Below are 20,559 nucleotides of genomic sequence, written 5' to 3' on the forward strand. Positions count from 1 at the left end.
CCCAGGCTCAAGCCATCATTCCACTTTTGCAGCTCAAGTATCTGGGACTACTGGCCCACGCCTGGTGAATTTTTGTATTTTCTCTAGAGACAGGGTTTCACCATGTTGCCCAGACTGCTTTTGAACTCCTGGACTCAAGCAATCTGCCTGCCTTGTTCTCCCAAAGTGCTGAGATTATAGGTGAATCACTGCACTCAGCTTGAACTTCCTTTTTGTACTAAAACAGTAATGCCTTCCAAATGCATAGGCTGTCTGCAAGACTCAATGTCCAAAAACTTCTATCTCCCTCTTGACCATCTCTGTTCTTTGATAATGGCTGTCTCCAAACAGACTGCAAAGGCTAACATTGAAGAGTTATTCTGGCATTGAAAATGGAATAGGATTCAGATGGATACCCAGTTGAGCAGGAATTCCATGGAAGTTGATAAGGCTAGGAAAACCCCTTGCAACTCACCTTGAGCAGTGAGCCACATGGTAGAAGTTGATTTATGCTCAAGTAAATGGCTTTGCTGAGCAGTGCGGAGTAGGTACACTAAATATTTCCTATAATTTATTTTCTCACTTGGAAAGATTCATATTGTTTCCAAATTATCTTCTGAAAGTGTCCCATCTACTACCTTGCAGAAGGAATGTACTAGTGGCAAAAAGTAACATGGCCAGTGACACCCAACAACAGATATGGGAAAAGAGCACCATCTGGTGGAAGTCCCTGGTGGAGGCATCCAAGGCCTGGGACCCAGGGGTCCAGGTACCAGTTTTAGAAACAATTGGCCAGTAAAAGGAAGGTCCTTGGTAGGGGAGCTGGTGATCCTTCTAGTCCCAGTTCCTTAATCTCACCAAAAGTACAAGACCTAATGCCTACCTACAAGGAGCTTACAATCTAGCCCCCAAAATATGAGCTATTTGTATAGGATGAGACGACAATCTAATATGGTAAATAAATACTACTGTAACAACAGATAATAGGCATATAACTCAATTATGTAATAGAAGAACATATCACAAGAAGGTCCTGGGTTCTTTTGGGAGATGTAAGACTGTGGTCTTGAGTCTATTATTTACAAGCCCATCCAGGTAGATAACACGATGTTCACCCATTTACTAAATACAATGGTCACAATCAAACTTTTATTAAATAGCAAACAACATTATCTGAGATTGACAGTATAACGTATCACCTGCTCCCCCACCACAATTTTTAAGTCCATTCCTGGAAAGCAAAAAAAGAAATTAAATTTTGAAAAGAAATTAAAGTCCTATTTACCACGAGTCTCCTATAACACTTTTGCTACATGGAGTCATTGCTAGTCGATAAAACACCCACTCTGAATATAAACATTAAGAAATCTAAGAGCTCTTTTTTATTAGCGAGTGATTAAGCTTTTTCTAATTGCAACACTAGAAACCCACATTCTAATATTCCTTCCCCTACTTTCTAGCATGAGGACTGTTTTCTCACCAGCAAATCTCACTAGTGTTGTCTACACAATCCCCATACGTCCTGCATGTAATAGGAAACAAACTATAATTTGATGAACTAATAGAGGAAAAATGCTAGCCAAATACATTATGGCAAAATAAAAACACTAACAGGTCAGAGTTAGAGGGTTTTTTCCTGTAAATAAAAGGGAGTCATTGCAAGCTCTGTTTGTTTGTTTATATTTAAGGATAAAAAATGATGTCCATATCAAATCCAGCAGATATGTGTAACATGGATGGGAGGGAGAAAAGTGGGGAGATAGTTTAGGAAGCTACTTGAGAGCAAGAGAAGAGACAAAAGATTAGATAACACTTCGCTGGGAGCAGAGCATCAAGAGGAAAGTCAGAGATGCCTTTTGGTTCCAAACTTGTGTATTGGAGAAAACAAGGCACTGCTTATGTAAAAAGAATTCCGGCTGATTACTGTATTCTAAACTGTTGTGTCTTTGGCCCTTGCTCTATCATTTTTGTCACTGTTGATGCTTAAAGACTTAATTTTGTTTTATTTTTTGCTTGCTTCAGGGTAACAGCTACTCTTTGACCACTGAGATGTCATTATCTGGTTAGTGAATAACTGACAGCTGAGTGACTGTGTGACTGTGGCCCATACACTCGCTGAATTTTACAGCTGGAAGGACATTTGGGATCATTTAATCTAGCCTTCTCTTTACAGATGAGAACAATGAAGCATGGAGAGGTTATCTGATTGCAGTATAGGAGTTTAAAAGTCCACACTATGGAGCCACCAGTTTATCTTGTACAGAATCAGATGCAAGTTCAAAAATGTGATATTCATTTAAAAATGAGACGGTTTCTACAAAAAAATTTAAAACTTCCTTGGAAAAATTCTTCTCAGCTATCATGCCTTTGATATTCTCCTGGTTATAAACATGGACATATTATTCACCTGAAGGCAAATGTTATGTAAAAAATTTTTACATAACAGCTGGATTAGTTATCAGAGTTCATCTAGACAAAGTGGCTATCTCAGCGTTAACATGCCAACACAGTCTCTGTATCTCAAGTTATGAATACTGCATTTATTCTCTCAATAGTGGAGATGAATCAGTTTCCACTATTTGCCAGACACTCTGTGAGGGACTAAGAGCACAGAAAACCCAACTGTGGACCAGTTTGGCCAAAGTAATCAAATTATGTAGAAGTGATGTAATTGGCCCAGAACATACAAATGGTAAAAACTGGAACCAGAAGAATTCAAGTCTGACTAATGCCACAACCTCTCTTACTGCCTGTAGAGAAGATTTGCTGAGGGAGCATTCGGGATCACAGAGAAGCCTGGCAGGGGAGGGGATGGTCACAGAGAGGCCAGGGCCAAGATGCAGAAGGAGGTCAGGCAGAGGGGCCAGGCCCAGCAGAAGAGAAGGTGGCAAAGGCCCAGCCTAGTGCCCCAAAGCAGTTATGTTGAGTAAGGGAAAGGGTAGGATACTGAGTAGGTTCCAATCTGAGAGCCTCTCTTTTCTCTTGTGAAATAGGCTGCGACACACTCATGGAAAGAGTGAGAAGCAATATGATGAGGTAAAGACTGATAAGGACTTGGGGAGGGGGAAAAAATCAAGGAAAAAGGTTGCTGACATGGAGCATGTGAAATAACTGCCAGTTATCACTAAGGGTTCAGCTGAGGTTGAAGACTTCGCTTTACTGTAGTGCAGCCAGGCATGGAGGCGCATGCCTATAATTCCAGCACTTTGGGAGGCTGAGGTGGGCAAATCACTTGAGTCCAGGAGTTCCAGACCAGCCTGGGCAACATGATGAGACCATGTCTCTACCAAAAAAAAAAAAAAAAAAAAAAAAGCCAGATGTGGCGGCTTGCACTTCTGGTCCCAGCTACTTGACAGGCTGAGGTGGGAAGACTGCTTGAGCCCAGGAGGTTGAGGCTGCAGTGAGCCATGACTGCCACTACACTCCAGCATGGGTATATAGCAAGACCTTGTCTCAAAAAAAAAAAAAAAAAGTTAAACAAAAAGGTTTACTGTGGTGCAATCCAATTGTGCAATTTTTCTTCAGAACTGAATAGCTTCCCAGATATACATGCAGAGAAGATGGACAGTTGAATTGATCCAAGATTGGGATTTTTCTAGGCTTGTGGGATGAAAGGACAAGAGAGTCAGAAAAGACTAGATGATTAGAGGGATAGGTCATAGTGCTCAGTCTGACTAGAGAAGAAACCAATTGCCAAAGAGTTCACTATAGTGCCTGCATATATTAAATACTTTAGTCAATTAAAACATTCAAAAGCAGGACATACCATTACTCTTCTCTTTCAGGAGTAGAACTGTCCTTTGTCCCACAAGTCCCAAACCTCTCCTACCCCTGTGTTCCCTATTTCAGTGGATGATATTACCATCCACCCAGCTGAAACTTGGGAATCATCCTTTATCTCTTTCTTTATTACTATGTATATCACATCAGTCACCAAGACCTGTAGATTATACTCCCTTAATACCCTTTTAATCAATCTCCTCTCCATCTCTACAGATACTGAGTTCATTTGAATATCAAAAGGCCTTACCCACATCCATGTGACCACATCGTAAATGGCCCACCTGCCCTCATTCTCCTCCCTCTGACCTACTCTCCTCAGTACTGATGGAAAAGAAAGAGCAAAACCTCTGTAGACAGATCTGGGTTGAAGTCCCTGCTCCTCCATCTTCCACCTGAGACTTTTGCTGCAGCCTCAGTTTCATCATCTTTAAAACAGACATAATAACCGTATCTCCCTCATTTGGTTCTTGGGAGGATTAACAGAGGTAATGCATGTAAAGAACCAGTTAAATCTCAATAAATGTCAGCTGTTAGTCATTAGCATCTTTATTATCTTAATGACCTAAAAGGCAAGCCTGGTCCTATCATTCTCCCGCTTGAAATCCTTCCATGGCTCACTCCAGCTCTCGGATCCTCCCCTGCTCCCGCTCACACTGCTGCCCACTTGTTGCTGCACCCTCTGCCAGCACACCTTTCCTTTCATGCCTCTTTCTTCTAGCAAACCCTCCATGATCCTTCAAGGCTCAGCTCAGTGTCCTATATTAGGATTCCTATAGCACATCTCTGCATGCCTCTCAGTAGCACCTATAATATTGTATTAGTATCTTCTTGTCTGTCTGTCACTGAGCCCTCAAGGGACAGTGGTATAAAGCTTGTGCTCAGTAAATGTTTGCTAAATCAGTGAATGAAGGTAAAAACTAGCAAGGGCTGTCTGAGTTTGGTATGAGACTCATTCAGTATAAGAAAGCATTTCAGGGAGGGGTAGGGACAAGCTTGGAGAGGCAGGCAGAAGGCAAGACACTTCCAGGCAATGCTATGAAGTATTGATTTTACTCCAAAAAAATGGATCTGGGGTGACTTCACTTTTTTCTAAATCATTCACACAAAGGCAAGAGGCAAAAAAAGAAAAAAAATCAAAGTAAAGGATGAAAGAGAAAAGAGAGAAAAATAAGAAAGCTTTGTTAAACTGAAACCTTCATCCAAATGATGAATTTTCCCCCCAAAGCCTGGCTTCAAAGACAAACCACAAAATGACCAGCAAAAATGTACTTCAAAAGACACAAATGAATACACATTGCAGTGGCAAGAATGCAATATATAAATACAATCAATTTGTTTCCTCATTAAAAGCTTTCATGAAGAAAATGATTTAATACAAATGCCAAAGCTACTGACACGGATTAATTGAAAAATAACAACAGAATCCTAATTAAAGATATAACATTATTTCACTCATTCCCACCACACCAAAATCTGAATAAATAAAAAATAACAGAATTTAGAAAGTCAGCTTCTACTGGTAAACACTCTAAGAACTACAATGGATTACTGATATTTTCATAAAATGCCTATCCTTATGTGTACACTTTCTTGTAGTTAAGAACTGAGATGTACACAGAAATCCAGAAATCATTTTAAAATTATTTCACACTTTTCCTAAATTCATATCAATTTATTTAATCCAGATTACTGCTTTTGCCCTCAAGCTGAAATTTTTTTCCATAATTGTACAAGATTGTATACTCAAGTATCACCTTTTTTTTTTTTTTTTTTCGAGATGGAGTCTTGCTCTGTTGCCCAGGCTGGAGTGCAGTGGTGCGATGATCTTGGCTCACTGCAACCTCTGCCTCTGGGGTTCAAGTGATTCTCCTGCCTCAGTCTCCCAAATAGCTGAGATTACAGATGCCCACCACCACGCCTGGCTAGTTTTTTTGCATTTTTAGTAGAAATCGGGTTTCACCATGTTGGCCAGGCTGGTCTCAAATTCCTGACCTCATGATCCACCCACCTCAACCTCCCAGCACCTCACCCGGCCTAAAGTATGATTCTTACCCATTTATTACTTTGTTCAGTATCTACAGGAGTTATAACTAAATCCTTACATAAAGTACCCAATTATCCAAGTCATAAAAAAATGGAATGGACTTTGATCTAAAGGCTAATGACTAAGTGACCAGCTCTGTGACTATATTAATATAGGTCAGGAGGGGTCCCCAGAGGTTTAATTACTATCAACCAGTCAATCTCAGGTTTTACCTGGCTCATCTTGGAGCCAGGACTTCCAGTTCTGTCCCACTTTGAGGGATTCTCCAGCATCAGAAACACCTTGAGATGTTGCCAATTCATAGGGAAGCACAGAGCAGCATGTGAACATATTCCCATCTCCTCACCCCAGGGGCTAATCAGGCTGAGATATTGTCACTACTGACAGGTCTTAAGCCCTGCTGGTAAGATTTTCCCTTCATTGTTAAAATTCAGTTGAAAACCAAAATAGCCACTTACCTCAAAAACAAAAATAAAAAAACAGGGTCTGATAAAGATATGTACATACTTTCCTGATCTTAAGAATCCCCTGGACCCCTTATTGAAGCACAAATTCTCATGGTCTACCCCAGACCTAGTGAATTAGCATCTGCAGGGTAGGGGTCTTGAAATCTATATATTTTAACAAAATCCCCAGGTAATCATATGATGGGACAATTTTGGAAAATACAATAAAGGAAACAGACATTTATCAGTGGTTGCCTATTAAGGAAATTGTAGACAGGCAGCTCTCAATTCAAGTATTGACTGTATTCTAAAAGTTCATTTCCAGTTGTTTGGATCTTGCAATATATTTTCATAATGAAATGAAGTTGAAAGTTGTCTGGGCCAGGTTTGAAAATCCATTAAATCTTGTTAATGATCTGAAAAATTGTGAATATAGTCTTTAATTTTCAGACCAATCATATTTCAAAAGTTGAAGCATATATCCATAGAATATATTTTCCCATTGACGTAACATTCTGAAAAGTGGTTAGGGCACCAAATAATATGCGTTCCTTATTTACAGTGCCTTGTATACAAATTATGCCCAATGATAATGAAAAATAAAATGAAGTATGGCAGAGGAGATTTGTCTTCCTTCCCTGGGTACATGGACCATAGGCAACCTTTGACATTCTTATCCTTTCTCTCTTTGCAACCATTTTCTGCCTTCCAGTGGCCTCAGCCCTGGTGCCAAAGAGCCACATGTTATCCACTAATAAAGCATCTCTCCTCAGCTTACCTATCCCTGCCTCATGCTTTACTCTTCCAAACTACCTATCTGTCCTCCTCAAACCCAGTCAAAACTCTTATTTCCATGAGTTGGTCCCATCTTGTCTTTTCAGCCATATCTCCCATTACTCTCTTTTACCCAATCAACAGAATCACCCTTTGGTTCCCCAAAATGCCTAAACTCTATTGCCTCTGCATCTTAGCACATAGTATTTTTGTGCGTAATGTATCTCACCAAAAATCTGTCCCATTCACCCCTTGGCCAAGTCATGATTCCAACTCATCCATAAAGGCTTCTCAAGCCCACCAGAAGTGATTTCCTTCTATAGGCTTTTATAGTACTATATATATCCAGTGTTTTGTATGCCAGTTATACCTCAATAAAACTGGAAAATAAAATATGTCCTCTCTAAAGCCTTGCCACAATATATCTTAAATTATAGATATTTGTGCATGCTTTTTTATCTTTCCCATGGGGTTATAAATTTTTTGGGACTATTTATGACTATGTGACATGTTTGTGTTAGGCACTGTTATGTACATAACAACAACCCTACAAGGTTAAGTGTTTTGTATAATTATTTGATTTATCCTGCTCAAAAATAAGTTACAGAAGGACTGGGACCTATGTTGTGCTCACCACAAAAATGCTTTGCACATAGTATATGCTCAATAAACATTTGTAGAAACTATGAGTGAATGAATGAAGTGGCATTATTAACTTTTTATGACAAAATTGAGCCTCAATAAGAGTGCTTTCCAAATAGTTATACTAGCTGGTTCAAATTGCAATTCTAGAACCTAATAGCTATATAACCTTAAGCAAGTTGATTACCTCTCTGAACTTCAGTTTTCTCATCTGCTATATAGCGATTATAACAGTATCAACCTCACACACCTGTTGTGAGGAAAGCCCTTGACACTGAACCTGGCACATGGTATGTGTGTGATGAATGCTAGCTGTGACTATTATTCTTAAAAAAAAAAAAAAAAAACATAAATGGGAACCACTTAGATTGTCCTCTCCTCCTTACTCTCCCAGAGGAAGAGAAGAATGACTGTCAATGGCAAATGGCAGGTGCAGCAAAGTAACACCAAGAGCCAGCTTCATGCTTGGGAGAGAACACTACATCTCCTCCTCATGGTTTCTGGTGCTCCACATGTCCAGAGAAACTTCTGTAGTAACAGGCTATAGAAATGATCCCTGAATGTATAGTCTTTATGACAGTCATTCTTAAGCTGCAGAGGTAACAGTCTCTAAAGTCCTCATTCTTTCTGAGAAAAGGCATCCTGTCACATGTATAACCCTCAGTATACCTAGCACTATGCATTGCCTGTAATAGCGGTTCAAAACACCACTTCACTAAATTTCCTCAGTGAAGCCATCTTAACCGAAACTTAGAAAGAAATCATTGAACAGGTCTAATGCACATGACTGAACAACCAAAAGTATCTTCATCCTCCAGTGAATTTGTATTTTAAAAGAGGATGTTGAACACAAATGATTCTCTAAGTGGTGAAACCGCAGGCATATAATAAACTAAAAACAAAACTTCAGACCTTCTAGAGCAGATTATCTGGGGGTAGTGGGCTCCATGCTAGCCCATCGAGGAGCTCCATGAGTCTCGCTGCTCATTTGGCCCAAGAACTGCTTGAAAAACAAGAATATGTCTTATCTGACACTGCCTTGATCACCTGGCATCGTGTCTGACATAAACAAATAGCCAATACATATTTGTTAAGTAAATTATCTGCTTCCGGTCTGTAATCCTCACCCTGCTTTTAGTTGATTCCATTTCTCTTTATGACCAACATAAAAATCAATCATGGTGACTGATGTTTTGAGAAGGAGGAAGTGAATGGTTTACTCAAGCACCCTCACTTTGGAAAACTAGTCCGACAAATACAAATGTTTTACTAAATAGTCACACAGAGTGTAGATAATCCTCTTCTAATGAAGTATTCATCCTGTGTCAGTTCAGTGCAGCTCAAAGGGATAACATCTGAAAAATGGAAGTTGTTCCCAGTCAGTGATACCTCATCTATTGAAGGCCTTGAGAGTCAACTTCCTTAATTAAAAAAAATATATATTTTAGAAAAATAATCATAAAATACCCAAAGTACTGCCATATTTCACAGGACTCAAAAATAATTTCATTTTCATGTGTATGTATTTAAGCACAGAGTAAAACACTTCGGAAGAGAGCCGTTTATTTGCACAGAAGTGACCCAAGGCCAGGCTGCACAATTAAAGCCTAATTTTCTCTTCCCAAATCTCTTTCCCTGTCAGTGCCAACTCCTTTCCCGCCTAGAAACTGAATATCCTTCAACTCTTAAATCTCTGCCCCTTTTTAAAAGAGGAACAACTCATATTGGTAACTTCTGATTAAATACATATTAACTGTAGAGAGTTGGAAAATACAAATAAACAAAAAGGAGAAATTAAAAATCATCCAAACTCTACTTCTGAGAGATAACTACCATTAACATTTTGGTGTACATTTTTCCAGGTATTTTTTTTCTTTGTGAGATTTTATGTGTGTGTGTGTATATATATATATATATATATGTATTTTAAATGTATATTTTTAACCTACATTTTCACTTACAGTATGTCTTATTATTCTATATCAATAAATCTTCTAAAGTATTGACTGGGTGTGGTGGCTCATGCCTATAATCCTAGTACTCTGAGAGGCCAAGGTGGGCAGATCACTTGAGGCCAGGAGTTCAAAACCAGCTTGGACAGCATGGCAAAACTCCATCTTTACTAAAAATACAAAAATTAGCTGGGCATGATGGTGGGCAACTGTAGTCCCAGCTACTTGGAAGTCTGAGGCAGGAAAATCACTTGAACCTGGGAAGCAGAGATGGCACTGAGCCAAGATTGCACCACTGCATCCCAGCCTGGGTGACAGTGTGAGGCTCTGTCCCACAGAAAATAAACAAATAAATAAATAAATCTTTTGAAGCATTAGTAAGTTACCCCCTCCTTTTTTTTTTTAAGGCAGAGTCTGGCTTTTTTCCCCGGCTGTTGGCAGGTGGGGAAATCTCCGCTCTTTCAACCTCTGCCTCCTGGGTTCAAACAATTCTCCTGCCTCAGCCTCCTGAGTAGCTAGGATTACAAGTGTCCGCCACCATGCCCCACTTTTTTTTTTTTTTTTTTTTTTTTTTTAGTAGGGATGGGGGTTTCACCATGCTGGCCAGGCTGGTCTTGAACTCCTGACCTCAAGTGATCTACCCGCCTCAGCCTCCCAAAAGTGCTGGGATTACAGGTGTGAACCACCACACCCAGCCAATAAATTACCCTTTTAAAAACTTTGCTTTTTCAGGTAGTGTGCAGTGGCTCATGCCTATAATCCCAGCACTTTGGGAGGCCAAGGCAGGCAGATCATAAGGTCAGGAGTTTGAGACCAGCCTAACCAACATGGAGAAACCCTGTCTCTACTAAAAATACAAAAATTAGCTGGACGTGGTGGCACGCTAGTCCCAGCTACTCTGGAGGCTAAGGCAGGAGAATTGCTTGAACCCAGGAGGCGGAGGTTGCAGTGAGCCAAGATCACGCCACTGCACTCCAGCCTGGGCAACAAGAGTGAAACTCCATCTCAGGGGAAAAAAAAAAAACAACAACAGTTTGCTCTTTCAACACAGAATGGAAGAGCATAATAAACTGGAACAGGGAGAGACATGAAGCAGAGAACCAGAAAGGAGAATTCTGCAGTGCTTGAGTACAACTTTATGAAGACTAAAGTTTAGCTAGTGTCAAAGGGAAGAGAAAGGGGAGGATATTTAGAATGAAGAATCAACAGGCCTTGTTGATGGTTTGGAGAGTGAAGGGAGAGGAATCAGGAATGACTCCCAGGATTTTGCCTTGGGAGCCTAGGCCTAGGGAAAGCAGAGGTAGACTTCAGGGGTGAGCAGAATATAAGATAATGAGTTCAGTTCCAAATATTCAAGCAGTTAGGATTCTTCTGGCCACAAGTAACAGAAAACCTGACTGACCAGGGTCTAAACAAGTGGAAGTTAATTTTTCCCACAAGGCAAAAAGTATGAAGACAGGAGATTCCAGAGTTGTGCAGGGCCCAAGAATTACATGAAGGAGCCAAGCTCTTCCCATATTTCTGCTCTAACACCTTAGAGTGGAGTGATGTTCTAATGCATTTCAATGTATTACTATCTCCCAACTATAAGAGTATCCTATGAGAATCTATCAGAAGTCTTCTTACATTTATTTGGCCATAACTATATTTTATGTAAACCCTAGACCAAGCACGGGCAAAGCAGAATGGCTTACAGATTGCAATTCTGTTGTCAAGGAATTAGGGAGGGTGGCTGTTGAGTAGCCATCCAGCAGGGTATGCCCAGCTTTGTGAGGTTTCAATATCTTCGAGACACACAGAAGGAGGTATGCAATATGCTGCCTGGTGCCTTGGAGGGAGAACTGCAGCTGAGCTGTAGAATTGGAAGTCTCCTGTGCACAGGGGAAGCTGTGGAGCTATGGACATGCATGTAACTGCCTCCTAAGGAGAATGTGGTGAGGAAAGAGACAACCCTGAGGAACAAGACCAAGGAGGGCAGGATAGAAAAATGAGCTCAAGCAAGGGCCAAAAAAAGAGCATAAACACAAGGAAGAAGAAAACCAGGAGAATTCATGAGAATCAAAGGAGAGTTTTTTACATTTCTGAAAAAAATTAAATTGATCATCAGTATCAAATGCTACAGCAAGACCAAATAAGACACTTAACAGTACCACCCGGCTGTGGCAATTAGAGAGACTGGTACATTGGAGAGAGTCGCTCGATAGGAGCAGAAGCTAGATTAAAGGGGACTGAAGAGTGACTGGGAAGTGACTAGAGACCAGGAAGCCAGAAATAGCTAGTCTAGGCTTCTATTTCAAGAAGTTTGTCTGCAAAAAAAAAAAAAAAAAAAAGAAGCAAAGACAGTAGCTAAAGAGGGGATCACTGTGTAGGACACATATCTTTCTTAATATTAGGAGAAATTTAAGCATTATGTAATTATTGGAGAGACATAATAAAGAAGGAAAAGCTAAATTTAAGAAAGAGGAAGTCTCTACATCAAGAATGGAGTGAAGATGACAACTATGACCCAATAGTGCAGTCCTCAAATATTGTGTGGAGGGACTCTGAACTCAAAAGATGACAGAAGGACACGGTACTGTAAAGCCACAAAGACAAACCTTAAAAGGGGAGAGGTCTGGGGCAAGATTGAATAGTGAAAGTCCAGAAGTAGCAGCAGGGAGCTTGAAGAATGCCAACAGCACTTTGGGAATATGAGCAAACTTTTTTTTTTCCTTAGTAAGCAAAGAACTTTATAAACCTTTGTTTCAAACTTGGTTCCCAGGCTTTTTTGGCTTAATCAGCTGCAAAGAATGAATTGTGAATAAGCAAAAACTGAAAAAAGCTGCAGTGTCCAAGGGGCTTGGGCTTAAAAATATTAGAGATCCATATTTTATCAGTTCCATACACAAAAATTTCTTAAAAAGCAGTCATAATATAAAATAGCAGCTCCCAGTAACTTCAAGTTTTATCTTGAGAAGTTGACTCAATTCAGTTTGCCTCATCCTTGGAAGCGTCATCAAAATTCTCCACAAGATCTAGAACTTCATCAGCATCAACAAGAAAGTGGTGCTTTTCCATTCCTATTGTTTGGGCAGAGCTTCAGCCAGTCTCCTTAAACTAGTCAGACTGTCTGCACCAAGCTGGTTTAAGATGCTGGGTAGCTAGCATTTCTGTCAGCTGTTTTGTCTCAGCATGGCCTGTAATGGTGAAAGTGTTCACTGCCAGAGATGCCTGAACTTTAGGGTTGTTAAAGTGGATCACTGTTCCTTGGTTTGTAAACATACTCACCTCTTCAATACCAGAGATATTGTTTACCCTTAACTTCTTTAAGGAGAACTGAAGTTTTTTATCATCTGCTGTGGTTGCTCTATGAACCACCTTCTTTCCGCAAGTAGTTCCTTTCCCACTAATGCGCACTTGTGCCTGCAGTTTCTCGAATTTTTCCTGGTTCATGATTGTTTCTTTCATCTTGTCGGAGCGGATAAGGGGCCGCACGGGGGACTAGGGTTGGTGCTCAGGGGGTCTCAGGTGGACCAGCTCGAGCAAACTCTATTTAAGAGGGCCACAAGCAAACAGGGTCCTGTGGGAGAACCATTCTTTAGGCATAGATGGAGAAAAGAGGTGGAGGATATTGTGGGGTTTGGTTATAACAGGGCATAGAGTATAAGGAACACAGAGGAAAGAATTAGAAAAGAGGTCTTCAAGAAAGAGGAGAAATGGTAGAGACAAGGAAGTTCAAAGCTGAATAGGGAGGGCTGCTGGCCAAAGGTAGAGGGCTGGTGACAGGTCTCAAAGACCACTGGAATGCCTGGCATCCATGCTCTGATAGGACTCCAACACATGGTCAATAGCCCTGTAACCTTTTGTTACAGTTCCAATTAGAATATTAGAGATATGTTATTAGAGGAGACACTTGAAGAGATGGTTGCCATCTTTTCAAATGGCTCTGTCTCTCCTAACACTCAGTAAAAAGAAAACATCTTTATTTCTAGGAAAGAATATGTAGGGTTGGCTACTAAACAGTAAATTTCCTAATAAAGAGGGTCTCCTGTTCTCAGGTCTAGTCTAGGGCCTAAAAACACATTTACAACAGTTTTTAACATCATTGAACTCAGGCAACAAGCCAGCACCATGCTAGACCTTTTTTTTTTTTTTAGTGACTATAAGACCATTTGTGCCTTTAAGGAACTTATGATCTCTAGAAATATGTATTCTAAGTTCTGAGAAAGTGATTTAAAATGAATCTAATGTGCCTGATGTGTGAAAACAGTGCTTCTCAAATGTTAATGTGCATACTGTACAAATAAACTTAGGATCCTATTAAAATGCAGATTATGATTAAGTAGGTCTTGTTCAATGGAGCCTGAGGGTTTGCATTGCTAACAATTTCCAGGGGATGCTGTAGATACTGTTCCATGTTGATACATGGAGCATCCAGGAGCTAAAAATTAGCAAAAACAATTTCTTGTCTGATTTTTTCTTGTCTGCCCTATAAAGTTCTGATAAACTTTCCTCCTTTCCTTGCTAACCCTCCTGTCCAGTATCCATTTTTCTAATTAAGAAAGTCAAGGAGTGAGGGCAGGAGCAGGGAAGGGAAGCTAGAAAACCTCATGAGAGGCTTTTTCTTCTAAGCACTATTAGCTACATACACTGCTTTCATGAACATGTCAAACACCTATCTCATGCGATTAAATACTTCTGTGGAACCACTAATATTTCAAACAGGGCACCTAAATATTCAGTAGAAGAATAAGAGACTAAGAACAGCAATTAATTCTAGTTATGCCATATGGCAGCATAGAACACTGGCTGGAACCTGAAAACTCAATTTCACAAGAGTCTTACTTATTCTGAATTTTAATCATTTTAGGATCAGCAAACATATGCCTACCAACCTGCTCCATTTATACAAAATTTTGAAGCATAATCACACTGCACACTCAAAAATGATTGGTTTTTCCCAAATGGACTTAAAATTTCTCTCCTACCAGATCCGCAAAATAAAGTAGCTGCTAACAGCTCCAGTTTAATCTTCCTGTTCAATATAATCTTCACACAGTTCTTTTAAAGAATAGTATCATTTGTTTCCTTACCATTTTCATCATCAGCTCACAATATTGCACGAGTATAATTTTCTCTGGCCTTGGATTTCTCAGCTCTGTGTTGGTTCATGAACCCTCCTATCCCTGTGCACTCTCTTTCCTCCACCATGCCTGTCACTGCGGAGACACCCATGCCACCACATTCTTCTATCTCACCACTCCAGAATGGGGATTTCATCATTTTCAACATATACTTCATCCCCAGTCCTCTTAGGACTAAGATACCTTCATGTCTCCTTTACATCTAATAATTTCCAAGATAAGGACAGAAAAATCAGTTCTTGCTTTGTGAACTTTTGTCTCTGGTGCTTGAGAGACTATCCTAATATCTCTTGAACATGCTTTAGTGATAACATTTGCTGCACTAGGGCCAAAATGATTTTCTGCCACTTTCAATTCTAGTTCAATAAAAGAGTAAGAGCTTTGTTTCTAACCTCTGTCATTTTTAATATCATAAAATGATTTTTTAATTGTAAAATTGAGTTCCATTTCCTACTGGACTACCAATCTCATATTAGCTTTCCTTTTATCAAATTTATGAGAAAAGTCAGAAATTACCTTTCCTTTTTTTAAAAAAAATCAAAATTTCAGGATATCTCAGGTAGAATGTTTGAATTAAATTTTAGCTTTTAATAGTTGCTGGTCTAGAAGTTTTAAAGAAGTACAAAAGTTAGCTACTTCCTGCTACTTATGTCAGAAATAACAAACTGGAGGATTATCCTCTAGTTCGGTGTTACCCAAAAATAATAAGATTATTCCTAGAAAATTATCATCCTTACAAACCATATTTCCATATGAAGGAAGTCTATGATTTTCTGAAACCAGTGAATAAAATCCATGGTTTCTGAAATGCAAACTCAAACCAATCAAATATTTTTTATAACATTATATTATGGGGCCGAGTGCGGTGGCTCACGCCTGTAATCCCAGCACTTTGGGAGGCTGAAGTGGGTAGATCTTGAGGTCAGGAGTTCGAGACCAGCCTGGTCAACATGGTGAAACCTCGTATCTACTAAAAACACAAAAATTAGCCGGGCGTGGTGGCATATGCCTGTAATCCCAGCTAATCAGGAGGCTGAAGCAGGAGAATCACTTGAACCCAGGAGGCAGAGGTTGGAGTGAGCTGAGATCGCGTTATTGCACTCCAGCCTGGGTGACAGAGCAAGACCTCATCTTGGAGGGGAAAAAAAAAACAACTCATTATATTACGAAAATTTTCAACTCTGAACAAAAGTTGAAAGAACACTTATGTACACCCACAATCTAGTGGGTATATTCTGTGATTCACATTTTATTTGCTTTGTCATATATCCATCCATCCATACTTTTTTATATATTCCAAAACAAACTGCTCAAATTAGTACACTCCATCCCCAAACAATTCAGCATGGATATAATTAACTCAACTTCAACATCTGTTTACAGTTCTTTTAAACCAATAATCTTTAAAAGATGCCACTTCATTTTTTTAGGGGCTTGGCTAAATAAAATTTTAAATACTAAATCCTAATATTTAAACAAATTCTGTTACTTTGAGTAATTTCTCACATATCAGTTCTCTCATCAACAAAAGAACAAAGGCACTTGGTAAACATGATAGAAGGTGTAAATTACCAGATTGTATGGGCCTTGTGGTTATGGTAGAATTCACAAATCAGTCACTCACTAATATAACTTAGAGAAGCTAATTTGAGATTATAGGGGCATAAAGTTTTCTGTAAATTATAATGAGAGCCTCAACAAGGCTCACAAACTCAAGAGGGAGCTTGAGTTTGAGCATTTAATTATAGTATATCTTATATAAACCACACTGTATCTGTGATAAAAACTATTAGAAGCTGGACTATTTAAGAACGGTTCACTACAAGTCCGGATTTTGTAACAACAAAGCACCAGCATCAAATTAGAGTTTTCTTGGCTTTGCCATGCTGTGGTATTACTGGTTTATGAACTCTCTATTAATTGTCTGACTACAGTAAGAGTTGTCACAGGGATAGCACTTCTTTTATAAGCTGTTTGTTCCCCTCCACTAATTTTTTTTCTTTCCTAAGATTGGCCCTGGCAGGGACACCCTTTGAAGCCCAAAGAATCAAAGCTACTATGAAACACTGCTGAGAGTTTTGAAAGAAATATGAAGAAACTATGTCACACCTGGGGAGATACGCTGAGATTTTCTCAAACAGGTCAGCAGTTGGTCTCTAAAATATTCCCATTGCCAAGGAGGCAGTGACATCTTGTGTAAATCAAAAACTAAAACCCTAAGATATCTCATTTCCATTTTAAATGCATGGGGGCTAAATATGGATATCTAGCACTTGAGAAGTTTCTGTGGGATTGATTTTTTTTTTCCCATCTTCTCTGAGCCCTTTGCTGAGCATGATAAGCAGGACTGCATTTCATTATCAACTCTGCTAGCACTGCACTTCAGAGAGACTAGATGAGGCTACACAGTAGGAGAGAAGATCCAGAATCCAAAGAAGAAATGATTCACATGGTGTGATTGTAAAAACTCACTTTATGCCCAACTCATTTTCAACAGAATTGTGAAATAAAATAAAATCCCAAGAAATGAAATTTCCTGCATCACATTCCAAATTAAAAAAAAAAGTCATAGGAATACCATAAACGAAATCAAATAGTTTTAAGGTTTGGTTGGTAATGTTTGCATTTTTGTAGCATTTATTTAAAACAAAAATCCAAACAACATTTTACGGAAGCAATCTAAAAAGAAAACATACAGTTATCATTAGAGGAATCTTCAAGTGACTCAGTATTGTAGAAATAACATCAGAACAAAGAGCTTGGCTCCTGAAAGTTGGCCCAGTGCTCCTGCATTTCCCTCCTCTCTGCTCCAGTTTCCCTGTAACATGAAAAGTTGATACAGGGCGGGTCTATATCAGAAACAAGAGAAAACATGCAAATTAGAGAAAACTACCATCAGGAAGGTCCCAACCCACAGGCTCCTAGAATCTACAAACAGATAAATACAGAGAGGCCTTTTTCATTGGCTTTCCTTAAACAGAGAAAATAGCATAGCTCTGGGACAAAAGACTAGCTCCAGATCAAATGAGACTTAAAATCAAAGCCAAAGCAAATGGTGATAAAATGAAGGCAGTAATTTCATACAGATGATCTTTTCATACACTATACGAATTAAGAGCTTCCATCTACAGACATCGAGGCTTCATGTATTAAAAAAAAGACACAGGATTTTCTGAGACCAAGACAAATCCATACTGAGTAGCTAATAGGAATGTGCCCAAGTGACAGTGATGGCTAAAATTCTATCAGGAGTAAAGCAAATTTCAGTGACCTAACTATATAAAGAGTATGGCTCAGCTTATTATTCTAATGGGTCAGTCACAATGGAAAGATGCAAATTTAGTTACTTGCCTGTGTTCTGGCTCACAATTCAAAACTCCTTTTCACTTTTAATAGAACATGTTATTCTGTATGAGGAGCTCAGTACTGGGAAGAATTACACATGATCTAGTTTTGCAAGTGATCTAAAAACTCCCTTAAAAAATGCATTTTCCTAGGCATAGTGGCTCACGCCTATAATCCCAGCACTTTGGAAGGCCAAGGTCGGCAGATTGCTTGAGACCAGGAGTTTAAGACCAGAGTGGCCAACATGGTGAAACCACATCTCTATTAAAAATATAAAAATTATCCGGGCATGGTAGCACATGCCTGTAGTCCCAGCTACTCTGGAGGCTGAGGCATGAGAATCGCTCGAACCTGCAGAGGTTGCAGTAAGCCAAGACCATATATATATATATATATTTTTTTTTTTCTAAATGTCAATCTAAAATCTTAAAGATATGAAATAAAAATATCATAGGTATGGTTTATTCTGAACTACCATGGACTATGATCATTATTACATGAAAAAATGTTATATAAGAAAAAATTTTCCACTTCCAGATAGCCTCACATATGAAAGAATAAACAAAATAATCATTATGATAAAATTATAAGGAGAGTTATATATTTCAAAGCTATTTTGAAAGGACAGAGACTTGCCATAAAAAAACACATAGGACCATCTTCCTTTCCAGGTCTTAAAAGTTGAGCCAAAAGATCAACAGCAAGTAATATTCTATCACTCTTACCTGTAAGGCATTCCAGATTAAAAGAGTAATAAATACAACCTCTCACTCCTAGAGAAGCAGGTTCACAAAACTCTTCAACTCAATTGTGAAATCTCAACATTCATTTACTGAATAACAGAGAACTAAGCAGAAAATGTGGCTGATATAACTGGTGATTTAAGAGATAGTGTTGAAGTTGTGGGTTTTTCTCTTTCTTCCTGTAAGGATTGGAGGAAGGGACAGGACTGAAAAAGGAAGAAATGAGTTATTAACCTTCCAGGTGTGGTCAAATTATTGCAATGACTTGTGAGCCTTTTCAAAGCTATTTAAACTTAGATGGATCGTGCAAGTACTTCCTACTTTTTTTTTTTTTCTGCATTGGCACTGAAACTCCAGTACAAGCAGCAAAAATAAAGAACAGAAAGAGATGTTATGAGCAAATCTTGAAACTTGTGAATAACACAAATGTACTAATAGCACATTATACATTAGTTCTTTTGATGAGCATACTTCATTTGAATGTGTTTTGTTTTGGGGGTTTTTAAGCTCAGTAACATTTAAGATAAGTAAAACTCCCTATATAATTAATGGTAATTGTATTTACAGTATACTACTTCAAAACTCTTGCTCCTAAGAGTTTTATCAGGCTAACCCCTTGTTCTTCCTATAATACAAAAATATCAGAATTATACATTCTTAAGCTAAACCTTGTTTTATAGCTAAATCCGTGTTAAACTGAAAAGAAAACGTGAAATTCCCAAAGAAAGTCAGAATTATTTTTATGATATTTCACACAGAGATAGATATAAGTTAGCCACCCACAATGAGACATGTTCAAGACATTCCTTCAGCCTGTTCTAGGGAAGAACAGGGGTTTGTCCTGGGGTTTGTGCCATAACCCTGCTACACAGAGGTATTTCTTTTTTTTTTTTTTTGAGACAGAATTTGGTTCTTGTTACCCAGACTGGAGTGCGATGGCGCGATATCGGCTCACCACAACCTCTGCCTCCTGGGTTCAAGCAATTCTCCTGCCTCAGCCTCCCGAGTAGCTGGGACTACAGGCGTGTGCCACCATGCCCAGCTAATTTTTGTATTTTTAGTAGAGCTGGAGTTTCACCATGTTGACCAGGATGGTCTCGATCTCTTGACCTCGTGATCCACCTGCCTCAGCCTCTGAAAGTGCTGGAATTATAGGCGTGAGCCACTGCGCCTAGCCTCACAAAGGTATTTCTTTCTTTCTTTCCGTCTCAATATGATATAAATCTCTAGGTCTCTTTGGAACTCCTTCAGCATTATTAAGTTTTACGGAAGGAAACAATGTTCCAAGTTTGTTTCCATTGGCTCTGTCCTTCACTTCCAACAGGGAGCATAAATGACTAGTTATCCCAAAAAGGACCATCAAGAGAGAAATTAAGCCATACCTCAATAATAAAAATATTCCATTTTTGGCTGGGTGTGGTGGCTCATGCCTGTAATCCCAGTACTTTGGGAGGCCGAGGCAGGCAGATCACCTGAGGTCAGGAGTTTGAGACTAGCCTGGCCAACATGGTGAAATCCTGTCTCTACTAAAAATACAAAAAAAAGGTTGGCCAGGTGTGGCGGTGCATAGCTATAGTCCCAGCTACTTAGAAGGCTGAGGCACGAGAATCACTGGAACCCGGGAGTTGGAGGTTGCAGTAAGCCAAGATGCACCACTGCACTCTAGCCTGAGCAGCAGAGTGAGACTTAGTCTCAAAAAATATATAAATATTTTTTTCTTTATCATTT

The 20,559-nt window shown here is 39.2% G+C and overlaps 1 protein-coding gene and 1 non-coding gene across 6 annotated transcripts in view; both read right to left on the minus strand.

The window, feature by feature from the left end:
• The window catches only part of SKAP1 (src kinase associated phosphoprotein 1), a 314,730-nt gene that overhangs the window by 254,736 nt on the left and 39,435 nt on the right, over positions 1-20,559 (minus strand). The window lies entirely within an intron of this gene.
• On the minus strand, positions 8,027-8,240 carry LOC116553600. Its single transcript, XR_004269830.1, has one exon. It is a non-coding gene; the product is annotated as a small nucleolar RNA U3 (small nucleolar RNA).

Source organism: Sapajus apella, unplaced genomic scaffold (assembly GCF_009761245.1).
Source record: "Sapajus apella isolate SASKATOON/1434 unplaced genomic scaffold, GSC_monkey_1.0 scaffold12, whole genome shotgun sequence".
NCBI classification, from domain to species: Eukaryota; Metazoa; Chordata; class Mammalia; order Primates; family Cebidae; genus Sapajus; species Sapajus apella.